The sequence below is a fragment of the Gorilla gorilla genome, chromosome 14 (assembly GCF_029281585.2).
Source record: "Gorilla gorilla gorilla isolate KB3781 chromosome 14, NHGRI_mGorGor1-v2.1_pri, whole genome shotgun sequence".
NCBI classification, from domain to species: domain Eukaryota; kingdom Metazoa; phylum Chordata; class Mammalia; order Primates; family Hominidae; genus Gorilla; species Gorilla gorilla.
The window spans coordinates 42,925,105-42,936,732 of NC_073238.2; the positions used below are offsets into that span (position 1 = coordinate 42,925,105).

Consider the following 11,628-nt stretch of genomic DNA (forward strand, 5'->3'; position numbering starts at 1 on the left):
TGGAGATTGGGTCTTGCTATGTTGCCCAGACTGGTCTGAAACTCATGGGGTCAAGCAATCCTCCTGCCTGGGCTTCCCAAATTGTTGTGATTACAGGCGTGAGCCGCTGTGCCTGGCCTAATGTTATTTTTTAAATTACTCAGTGTTTTATTAAAGAATCTCTAATAATTGATAATTCAACTTCTTTTGGGTTTATTGTATAGATAGAAAGAACTATAATAGTTCCCAGGAGCATAAAGTTTATATGAGGCCATCAGTGTAATATTTTTATGAATCTTCCTACTATGAAAGTGTGTTTCCTAGCACAAAACAAATGTGCTGCATGGAAGAGTCATAAAACGCATATGAGACAGTGCCACAAAGAAGATAACAGCGGGTCTTGCTACCAGCACAAGTCTGTTGTATATGTGATATATAACATAGATATAAGTCCCTTATATACATTACCACATGTAAGTCCACTAACAATCCCACACGATTTGCATCTTTAGCTCCACGTAGAGATGAGGAAAGCAAAGCTCAGAGAAATTACTTTAGGAAATGATGGAGCCAGGATTCAACCCAACACTGTATTGCTTAAATCTCAAATGACACAACCATATTTAATAAGAGCACACCATGTACCAAGCAGTAAAGTAGGGCTTAGGGGAATTCCCAAGGGAATCATCACCAGTTATATTTTCTAAATACAGGATTTGTTTGAAGAAAATTTAGAAGTCTCCTTGGACATGCTGTTCAGTCAAATTCCTTATCTCCCTATATCTTAAAATATTCAAAAATACGTCTCTTTTGCATAACAAACCAGGGAATGATTTGTTGCTTTTGTTTGCTAGAGGAAAGTATACATCTGATGATGCTGGATATTTTTTTGCACAAGATATAATGTTTTGCTATCCATTTATTTTTTAAATACTATTTATATTAAAGGCAAAACCTATTTCTCCTTAAGGGAAAAAATAGATTTGGTGTCTAAGATAAATAAGTTTAATTTTTCTAGATAACCAAAATATCTCAGAAGTTAATTCAGACCTTCTATGTCTTGCCTAAATAAAGCTGGTAGGTAATTGTATTAGTTACCTGCTTCTGCATAACAAGTTATTCCAAAACTTAGTGCCTAAAATAATAATAAACATTTATTATCTCATGCTTTCTGTGAGTCAGGAATTTGGGAATGACTTAGCTGGTGGTTGTGGCTCAGTCTGTCACAGTGCTGCAGTCATCTGAAGGCTTGACTGAGGCTGGGGGATCTGCTTCTAAGATGGCACACTCATGTGTTAGGCAAGCCAGTATTGGCTGCTGGTAGGACGCCTCAATTTCTCATCACATGGACCTCTCTATACAGCTGAGTGAGTGTTCTCATCACAAGGTAGCTAATTTTCCCAAAGTAAGTGATCCAAACAAGTGAGGCAGAAGCTGCAAGGTCTTTTTATAACCTAACCTCTGAAGTCACACAGTCATTTCCTCAATATCTTACTAGCTACATGGATCACCAGGTGGTGAGCATCATTGGGGACCATCTTAGAGGCTGGTTATCACAGTAATCAATGTGCATTAAGAACTAATTTGTTGCTAGTTTCTAAGGATCATGTCTGCAAGTCAGGATTCCTGATCCAGAGACAATGGCCCTGATAGGATGGAGCCCAAAGGTGTCATCGAGAGTAACTGGAATGAGATTGTTGACAGCTTTGATGACATGAACCTCTTGGAGTCCCTTCTCCGTGGCATCTACACCTATGGTTTTGAGAAGCCCTCTGCCATCCAGCAGCGAGCCATTCTACCTTGTATCAGGTGTTATGTTGTGATCGTTCAAGCCCAATCTGGCACTGGGAAAATGGCCACATTTTCCACATCAATTCTGCATCAGATTGAATTAGATGTAAAAGCCACCCGGGCCTTGGTCCTAGCACCTACTTGAGAATCAGCTCAGCAGATACAGAAGGTGGTCATAGCACTAGGAGACCACATGGGTGCCTCCTGTCACACCTGTATTGGGGGCACCAACGTTCGTGCTGAGGTACAGAAACTGCAGATGGAAGCTCCCCATATAATTGTGGGTACCCCTGGCCATGTGTTTGATATGCTTAACTGGAGATACCTGTCTCCCAAATACATCAAGATGTTTGTACTGGACAAAGCTGACGAAATGTTAAGCCATGGATTCAAGGACCAGATCTATGACATATTCCAAGAGCTCAACAGCAACACCCAGGTAGTTTTGCCGTCAGCTACAATGCCTTCTGATGTGCTTGAGGTGACCAAGAAGTTCATGAGGGAACACATTTGGATTCTGGTCAAGAAGGAAGAGTTGACCCTGGAGGGTATCTGCCAATTCTACATCAACATGGAACGAGAAGAGTGGAAGCTGGACACACTGTGTGACTTGTATGAAACCCTGACCATCACCCAGGCAGTCATCTTCCTCAACACCCGCAGGAAGGTAGACTGGCTTACCAAGAAGATGCATGCTCAAGATTTCACTGTCTCTGCCATGCATGGAGATATGGACCAGAAGGAATGAGATGGGATCATGAGGGAGTTTCATTCTGGCTCTAGCAGAGTTTTGATTATCACTGACCTGCTGGCCAGAGGCATTGATGTGCAGCAGGTTTCTTTAGTCATCAACTATGACCTTCCCACCAACAGGGAAAACTATATCCACAGAATCGGTCGACGTGGACAGTTTGGCCGTAAAGGTGTGGCTATTAACATGGTGACAGAAGAAGACAAGAGGACTCTTTGAGACATCGAGACCTTCTACAACACCCCCATTGAGGAAATGCCCCTCAATGTTGCTGACCTCATCTGAGGGGCTGTCCTTCTTCCTAGCCCCAGCCAGAGTTCAATCTTGGGGGGCTGAGGAGCAGCAGGGCTGTGGGAGGGAAGGGAGCCAAGGGATGGACATTTTGTCATTTTTTTCTGTGAATAAATGTCACTTTTTGAGGCAAAAAAAACACGAATTTTTCCAAAAGAAAAAGTTGCTCATATGGAGAGCATAAAACACACTGTGGCATATATTCTATAAAATATGGTATGGTAGATTGTTACAGTGATGGTCCTCAATACATCACATCTCCCTGAACTCATGTCCTTGCATAGTTCCCTCTCACATTGATGCTAGGTTTGGCGGTGTGACTTGCTTCAATCAATGGGATATTAGCAACAGTGATACAAGCAGAGGCTTGTAAAGCAAATTTACAGTGGGACCTACTCTCTCTAGCTGGTGGGGATTCTTCCTTCAATATGTAAACAGCCCAAGCTAGCCTCCTAGAGGGCAAAAGAACACATGGAGGGAGACTCAGCCAGCCCAGCCTTTCTAGCCAACAAGACCTGGCCACATGATTGAGCACCGCCAACACCACTGAGAGCACAGATTAGCTGTCCTAGCTTAGCACAGTCCAAATTACTAACCCATAAATTAGTGAGCAAATGAATAGTTGTTTTAAACCACTGTGTTTTGAGATCAGGGGTAGGTAAACGGCATTACTGCTGTTTTTGTTTCCCTCTCCGTGACCCTCACCCTCACTGCTGCCTGCCAGGCCAGGTAGTGGTTGTGAGGGAGGAGGATCTGGGAGAAGACCTGACCGATGACAGAAATAGCCTCATTGGGAATCAACTGCACTTCATCTGCACGTCCCGATGGTCCTATCAGTTGCTAATAATCAAAAGCCAAAAGCCTTTCACTGTGTACTTAATGGAATCTTCTGTAAAACCCTTTCCATGTACCTGAACACTACCTGGGTCACTGCTACAGGCTGTAAAAGAACTTTACAAGCCCAGCTATGTGCAGAGAAAGGGACCCTTTAAATATTTTTTAGTCCATACATGCTAGCCTGTTATCTTTCCTCAAAGCAATCCATTCTCACCAACATATAGGAAAGAACTGAGTCCCAAATTCATTCTTATGACCGTGTAATTTTTCTCTATGGAAATATTACTCAGCTCTTTCATGGGGGTGGGGGAGGGGAATGGGATGTTTCTGCCCGTTTCATTGCACTTGCTATCTTTCTTGATAGATGAATACCTAAATGAAAGTACTCACCTATTATCAATAGGGCACATGTATTGAGCTAATGGTCTAATAGAAGAGATGGATTTTTGCTGCTATCCTCTCTCCTTTGTGATCAACACATGTATGTAGAGAAAGCTCTGAGGCTCTTTATTCTAAGCAAGTGTGGTGAACAGTAACACCTGCCACTTGGGCTTAGGGAGGCATCAAGAAACAGAAAATCAGACAGACATGATTTGCATAATGATTCCAGAATTTAGGGTTTGATTTTGGGCAAGCTACTTAACCTCTCTGAGTCTCATCTAGAAAATAAGGACGAAGCTATGTTCCTCACTGGCTTCAGGTAAGAATCCCTAAAGTGCTGTGTTTAAATCGGGGCCCATGATAAATGGTCTTAGTATCTGTTGGGCTCACTCCACTTTCCCTTCTTTCCCTTTAGTCACCATATGCATTGTGGGAGCTAAAGGCAGCACTTCAGTTCTGATGCTTTGTGTGACCACAGGCCAGAACCCAAGAAAAAACAGAACATGATTATTGGTGGCTATAATCAAGAATGAAAGGATCCCTTATTCTAGAAGTTTGCAGTGTCAGATGGAGCTCACTGATTCAGACTGACAGCTACAACTGGGCAAACCAGCCCGAGACAAACAACAAATGTATTAATTAGTAAATGTAATGAATAAAGAAATGGTGCAAGAGTTTTTGGTGTGGTTGTGTGACGAATGACCCGTGCATGGCAGGTCCAGACAGGATGGGTTTTGGGGGTGGGGGGAGGAGAGAACCATCATCCTGGTCCAGTTTACTGGGAAAGGCTCTGTGAGAGAAGCGTGATTTTAGAATTATTTGAATATTGGTAGGAGGGGGCTTTTGGAGTGAAGCGGGTGTTCCAGGTAGAGGGTGTGGCCTGAGACACATTTCAAGGGACAGTCAGAGTAGAAAGAAGCAAATGCCCATCCACACATGATATTATTCAAAATCACTAGTGGAGGAGCAAATCACAGATGGGGTCTGTGATTTTCTGAAAAGTTGGCAAATTGAGTCTTTCAGAAATGCACAAATATGTTTCCTCTAACATGGGTATCAGTTCAGTTTAGGGCCCAGACTTAGAGTGAGGTGCAGGGGGCTTGGAGCCCTTCTGAAGGGGACCAGCAGTTGAGGCCTCCATGAGGAAAAGACAAAAGGATGGGGCTAGTTTACTGGGGACAGCACATGGTGTAGGACAGACCTGGTGCCTTCTCATTTTCTTAATGATGGCTCTGGAAAACATGTAGTTGCTGCTTCTACTCCTGTGAATGGCAGAGTGGTAGAAAGGACTTCAGCTTCAGCAGAAGAATATAGAAGAGACAAGGAAAAATCAGTGTCTCATATGACATGCAACAAAAGCACAGTTTAATCAGAGGCCCACGAAATTACAATCCTAGGAGTTCTTTCCAGACAGGAGAAACCCGCTCTGTCTTCATGCCTCATTTGTTCATAATCCCTCAGTTTATGACATTCAATAAATGGACATTTACAAGATCCAAATTCATAATACGGACTATAACCTTAGCATACTCAACACCCAAGGATTTGCCATGATATATTGTTCAGGTCCCATCGAGCTTAAAGTTTCAGGAAACCAGCTCCCTCCTCCTGGAATTTTCTACTGGATTTCCCATAGACTCTGCTGCAGTTCTGCTCTCTGTTCCCGCTCAGACAGATCTTTGCCTTTCTTCAAACCAGCAATTGCCTTCCAAGGGGGCTCACACAAACTGCAACTGAGCTGCTGGGGAGATATTCCCCTGTCACAGAATGTGGAGGAGGGAGATTGGAGGTGGGGGTTTCTGCAGCAGCTAGGAGCAAACATATTCACACTCATAATTTTTGGGGGTCAATTCTTAAAATAGATTATATAGATGTTATGGCAGAGACTGCTGTATGTTCACCAAATCCTGTCTCTTCTTCCTCCCAGCATACAGTGAGTCAACATTTTTCAGTTTATCTTGCAGCCAGTTGGAGCTGTATGATGAATCCTGGGGAATTAGGAACGATGTGTGCTGCTTCCAAGCCTGGCCCTTAAAAAAACTCCTGCAAGATCCTCCATGTTCTCTCTCTTTCTTTCTTTGACTACTGGCCAGATCCAGAAGATCTAGTGAAGGACAATAAGCCCTTGGGGACAGCAGACCCGACCATCTGGGTCTGGTCAGCAGCTAAGTGAAAAAAGAGGACTATAAAGCCCTAGGCGACAGAAGAGCCTCTTGCTGGAAGGAGACTGAGTCCTGAGTACGTGCATGGAACGTCCCTTCCCCCACCAATTCACATGGGACTACGATAAGAGAAAAATAAACTTTGATTGTGTTGGGCCACTGAGATGTAGGAGGCTGTTTGTTACAGTACTTGGTCTACCCTGGCTAATGCACATGGAGATTAGAGAGTGCCTCCGGTCTGGGCTCTATACACCAGTGTGTGTTAAAATGGGTGCCTCAGGGGAAGGCCTGGCCAAGCAGCCTGAGCTATGAGGCCAGAAATGATTAATGGAAATAAATAGATGTTTAAAGAAATTAGGGGTAGCATCAGGTGAAAAAGTAAGGTAACACCTCAAAATCTATTCCATGCCAAGAGAATTCAATTTGTAAATAATATTATTTTCAACAAATGGTGCTAGGACAACTGAATATCAACATACAAAAGAATAAAGTTGGATCTTTCCCTTACACTGTACACAAAAATCCCCCAAATATATCATAGACCTAAATTTAAGAGCTAAAGCTACAAAACTCCTAGAAGAAAACAGGAGTAAGTCTTTGTGGACTTGGGTTAGGCAAAGCCTTCTTAGATATATAATGCCAAAAGCACAACAACAACAACAAAAATAAATTGGACTTCCATCAAAATTAAAAACCTTTGTGATTCAAAGGACACAATAAAGAAAGTGAAGACAAGCCACACAGTGGGGGAGAATAATTACAAATCATATATTTCATAAGCAACTTGAATCCAGAAGTGTTACAACTCAACAATAAAAAAGACAACTCGATTTAAAAATGAGCAAATAATTGGAATGAAAATTTCTCCGAAGAAGATATACAAATGGCCAATAAGCCCACGAAAAGATGCTCAACATTACTAGTCACTAAGAAAATACAAATAAAAATCACACTGAGATATCATCTCACACCCACTAGGATGCCTAAAATAAAGAAATCAGATAGCAAGTATTGGTGAGGGTGTAGAGAGATTGGAACTCTTGTACATTGCTGGTGGAAATGTAAAATGGTGCAGCCTCTTTGGAAAATATTTTGCAGTTCTTCAAATAGTAAACACAGAGTTAGCATATTACCCCCACAATTTCACTCCTCGGTAGGTGAATACTCAACATAAATGAAAACTTATGCCCACATAAAATCTTGTACACGAATACTCCTAGCAGCATTTATTTATAATAGTCAAAAAGTGGAAACAATCCAAATATCCATCAACTGATGAAAGGATAAAAAAAGGTAGTATATCCAACCAATGGAATACTATGCAGCAATAAAAAGGAATGAAGTATGTACTGACAAATGCTACAACATGGATGAACCTTGAAAACATTATGTTATGTCTAAGAAGTGGGTCAGAAAAAGCCATCTATTGTCTGGTGCCATTTACATGAAATGTCCAGATAGACAAATCTCTGGAGACCAAAAGAAGACTAGTGGTTGCCTCATTCTTGGAGGGGAGAGGAGAGGGAAGACTAAGGGGAAATGGAGAGTGACGGCTAATGTGCATAGGGTTTCTTTTTTTTTTTTAATTATACTTTAAGTTTTAGGGTACATGTGCACAACGTGCAGGTTTGTTACATATGTATACATGTGCCATGTTGGTGTGCTGCACCCACTAACTCTTCATTTAACATTAGGTATATCTCCTAACGCTATCCCTCCCCCATACCCCCACCACACAACAGGCCCCGGTGTGTGATGTTCCCCTTCCTATGTCCGTGTGTTCTCATAGTTCAATTCCCACCTATGAGTGAGAACATGTGGTGTTTGGTTTTTTGTCCTTGCGATAGTTTGCTGAGAATGATGGTTTCCAGCTTCATCCATGTCCCTACAAAGGACATGAACTTATCATTTTTTATGGCTGCATAGTATTCCATGGTGCATATGTGCCACATTCTCTTAATCCAGTCTATCATTGTTGGACATTTGGGTTGGTTCCAAGTCTTTGCTATTGTGAATAGTGCACAATAAACATACGTGTGCATGTGTCTTTATAGCAGCATGATTTATAATCCTTTGGGTATATACCCAGTAATGGGATAGCTGGGTCAAATGGTATTTCTATTTTTTTTTTTTTTTTGAGATGGAGTCTCGCTCTGTTGCCCAGGCTGCAGTGCAATGGCACGGTCTCGGCTCACTGCAACCTCCGCCTCCTGGGTTCAAGCAATTCTCCTGCCTCAGCCTCCCGAGTAGCTGGGATTACAGGCATGCACTACCACACCTGGCAATTTTTGTATTTTTAGTAGAAACAGGGTTTCACCATGTTGGCCAGGCTGGTCTCGAACTCCTGACCTCAGGCGATCCGACTGCTTCAGCCTCCCAAAGTGCTGGGATTACAGGCGTGAGCAACTGCGCCCAACGCCAGGGTTTCTTTTTAGGGTGTTGAGCACGTTCTAAAATTGATTGTGGTGTCGGCTGCACAACTTTGTGAATATACTAAAAATCATTGTACACTTTATATGAGTGAATTATATGGTCTGTGAATTATATATTAATAAAGCTGTTAACACTCTCTTCTGAATTATTTTCTATTTCGTTACATAATGAAATATTTCCAACCACAGAATGTCATAATGCCCCAATACACAACAATTGTGCTGCAAATGAAGGGCCAATATTATGGTCCAGCACACATTGCTCAGGATAGCTGTCCTCAGAGGCCACCAAGCTGGACTGCCCACAGCACCCCAAGGCCCATGGAAACTTAAGTAAATCTATTCCTAAGAAACTTCTGAGGGTCTTTTGCAGTGATGTGCTAGTGAATGTTTAATAGCTGACTCTGGTGGGGGTGGAAAAACATGAGGCCACTAAGCACAGGGTTGAGGAAGAGACGGGTGGTAACATTCCGCCTATAATATTTCCACCATACAGATTTAACAGATATAAGTAACCTCAAAAGCATACCAAATAGTAAAACATGTAATAATTATGAGTTTTGAGCATTTATCACTTTTATTTTTAATATAATTTATTTAATTGTAAGCGTGTATAATTTTTAGTAACAGATGTGTTTATCAGCCGCTTGGTAAATTTCCTGAAAACTTAATGATTGGCTCTTGTGAGCTGGTCTCCAGCAACCACTGGGCCTCTAAGTTCATTTCAGTCTGTGGCTGGTTACAGGAAGAGAAGGAACAAATGAGCAAAGTTTCTCTCTCTTCTTACACTCCCATGTCAAGCATGCCTTTCCCTTGAATCAACAGAACTCCCCTGCCTCCCTAATCCAGAATCAGGTAATTCCCGGAAGACTGTAAATTCATTGGGAGTTTCCTTTTCCTTCTTATTTAAAAGAAATTTCTGGCTTTATGGTTCTACTCACCATATTCACCTTCATCCCCTAATACTCTGCCCCATCCCAGGTCCATGCCCAAGTAAAAATAACAAGGGAACAAGAAGAGGGCAGGCAGGGGCTCCAGCTCATTTAATACCTTCTGTATACTCTTCAGAAGGATGATGCTCAGGTCCCTTCAGTTCACAATCAATACATTTTGAAGTCACAAGTAATTTGGCTTGAATCTATCACCTCCCCACCCAGAGTCAAGTGAACCATGAATGGCAATTCCGTGCAAAAGGTCTGCAGACATTTTCCGGTTGTTGGCCCTAAAAGCTTGAGGTAATATGTTTAGAACAAAATTCAGGCTTGTTTTGTTTGTCTCTTTGGTTTGTCAAAACAAATTGAACCTTTAAGTACAGAGTGAGGGCTGCTCATGGCCTCCTAAGAAGACAAGGGTACAGAGGCCTCTCCCTTCTTCTCCTAGTGAGCTGGTGCCCATCCCGGGCCCCCCAGGGAGGATGAAGCAGTCCTACCTCGATGCCCCCACAGCTCTTTGTTTACTTTTCCATTACTGCACTCAGTCAATAAATACTTACTGAGAACCCAGTATGTGCTAGGTAGCTAGATATACAGTCATGAAATGAACAAGTGTCTGTCCCCAGGGGCCCTAGAAGTCTATTGGGAGAACTCATCACTTTGACTTCTGGCTCCTCATGTACCTCATATACAGGTTTAAGTCTGCTACATGAGGAGTCCGTACCACACACCATGATGGGTTTCTAGAGCACTATCGTGGGTACTCAGAAAAGTTTGTTGAATGAATGAAATGGATCTATAGAGGAGGCTATTCCATGGGCCCAAGTCTCTGAAAGCTCTTAATGAAAGATCTACCCTAAAGGCACCTGAAAGTCTTTAATCTCCCAAAATCCAGCCAGAAATATCCCAACTGAAATCTTCCCCATGACTTACTCACGTATCCTTAAGCCACAGATTGACTTCATAGCCACAGATCCGTGAATTAATACGTAAATCAGTAACTTAAGAGCAGCTTAAATTTCTGGGTCAGAGACACCCTGAAGAGAGAGCAAAATGATTGTTTAAAAGACATTTTAAGATTCCTGGAGGCTGCAGGAAGAAGGAGACTTCTGGGAGGGGGTCTATTTTCAACCAGCCATTGCATAAGAACTTAAGAAAAGGGTTTTCTGTTGTTGTTGTTAATTGAAAGAAAAAATGGGAACCAAAGAACAGATGGGTATTTTCCAAACCCTTTCAGCCATGCCTATGTATCATCCGCATCACTGTGAATATATGGGACCCAAAATCAAACACCCGTCAAGAGATGCATAAACACTCAGAGCCCATGTACACACTTACACATGTGCAGTCACCAATGACCTGGAGGACCACGGGGCTCTTTTGATTCTAACAAATGAGCTCTGGAAAACAGAAAAGTATTTCATAGGCAACACTGAAAAGCAATTTTACAGGCATAGTTAGTATAAACCCACTGGACTTTTATTAATTAGGTTCATTCTCTTGTAACATTTAAAATGATCTCCTTGATGTCTGATTTTGCACAAATCAAATGGGACCTGCGTATTTTGGAGCATAGGTTATTTGATGTAGTGAATGCCTCTTTTTGTCTATAGAGAAATATTCCAGAAAGGTCGTTGTATATGTCCTGTCCAAAGTAGCTTTAAATCAAATAGGAAAAACAATTAGAAAACAAAAATCTATCCACATAATGCATCACATGACTCTACGAACCACTAGATGTCTATAGCAATAGTAACTGCTTCACTTGTACAAGGAAGTACTATCTTCATGGTCATTCAAGAGATGGAGCTTTAGGTACTGCAGCTCTGCATCCATGGGATCACAGAATGAGTTAGAAGGCATCTTACAGGTCTCTTTCAGAGACAGGAGGGCTTAGAATTAGAGAAGAGTTGAATATAGGGGACACTTCACAAAGTGAGCAAGGAAACTGAGTATTGTATAGGCACGGAAACTGAGGCCTGCAAAGATTTTGATACTCATATGGGGTCCATCAGCATCCTTAATTAAATTAAATTATATAGGTGTTTGCCTTTGCAAATCTACTCTCCATC

General features: G+C 42.0%; 1 pseudogene; it reads left to right on the plus strand.

Annotated features, from left to right (window-relative positions):
- Positions 1-1,585: 1,585 nt before the first annotated feature.
- Positions 1,586-2,811, plus strand: LOC101135011 (eukaryotic initiation factor 4A-I-like; annotated as a pseudogene).
- Positions 2,812-11,628: the final 8,817 nt, after the last annotated feature.